Genomic DNA, 1,486 nt, shown 5'->3' with positions numbered 1-1,486 from the left:
ATTAGATCTCAATATGCAGTCTGCAAATTCATGCCATGTCGAGTAGACTTCGTATTATAGTGCTAAGTCAACCGCTTGGAAACTTATTGAGAAATTGTGCAGCTGTAAAAAAAATCCTTTAAAAAGCCCTGAATCAAAAGAGCATCTGGCGATTTGAAGTTCAATTCACAAAAGTTTCAAAAGCATGGACGTTGTTAAGATAGATGTTAAATATTGTGCAGTATTATATTAGAGAATCCAATTTACAGAGAAATTTAAAGGGATTGTAAAGAGTTTTTTCTAAATTGTTATAGAATGGTGCAAATGCTATCAGTAAACCCGACACACATAAACAATTTTTAGTAAACCTATTTACAATCCCTTTAACATTCGTTGGTTTCATTGTATAGTACTAAATTCAAAACAGTTAAATAGTGGGTCTGTGGCTATGCATTATTTTATAAGATGAGTTCATAATTATTATTTGTCGATGTTAGTCTGCTGAAATTCGGAGTGTCATTCTGTATTTATTATAAATTCAGGTCAGATATTATATAATATGTTAAAATATATGTGTTGAATAGTTTATTGAGTCGCTTAATGACATTACAATTAGAGCTATACACAAGCTCAGACAAATTACCACTTATTCAAATAGATTCAATTATAAATCTCGGATAAATTTCAAAATGTCGCCCAAGTAATTATCATTGTATTATAACATGTATATAAATTGTATATAGCATTATCTGTTAAATCTTGTTCCAGATACTTTTAGCTCACAATCAAAACTTGAAAATATCATGAGGTTTGGGGCTCTCAAATATTGAAATGTGGTTGAAGACAACAGGATTTTGTAAATCGTTATTTGGCAGGCCAATCGCAATATTATTGGTTATTTGGTATGCCAATTGATATTCATGGTTATTTGGTATGTCAAATATCAATGGTTATTTGGTATGCCAATTGATATTCGTGGTTATTTGGTATGCCAATTAACATTAATGATTATTTTTATGTCAAATAGTATTGGTTATTTGGTATTTCAAATAATATTAATGGTTATTTGGTATGTCAAATATTATTAATGGTTATTTTGTATGTCTAATATTAATGTTTATGTGGTATGTCAATTAATATTAATATTTAAGTGGTATGTCAAATGTCATTAATGTTTATGTGGTATATCAAATATTAATAGTTATTTGGTATGTCAAATATTGACATATCCTCAAGCCATTTCCCCAATCTTTTACAGTGCCAAAAACGCATAAAATCATATTTTCAAATTAGTTAGAAATGAAGTAGGGTACAATTGTTGGTACAAATGAATTATCTAAAAAAAAAAAAGGGAAACCTCTGTACCTCCAATGGCGCCGTCACTGATCTTATCTAAAAATGAATTATGCAATTAGGTCTTTAACATCTAAAATATCTCATTAAAAATTTATTTGGGCCTCTACGGCTTTTTTGAATCTCTTTTTTGTTTTGAATGTGTTAATTATTA

The sequence above is a fragment of the Lottia gigantea genome (assembly GCF_000327385.1).
Source record: "Lottia gigantea unplaced genomic scaffold LOTGIsca_35, whole genome shotgun sequence".
Classification (NCBI taxonomy): Eukaryota; Metazoa; Mollusca; class Gastropoda; family Lottiidae; genus Lottia; species Lottia gigantea.
The sequence above is the reverse complement of the archived record's forward strand: the minus strand, read 5'-3'. Positions refer to the sequence as shown.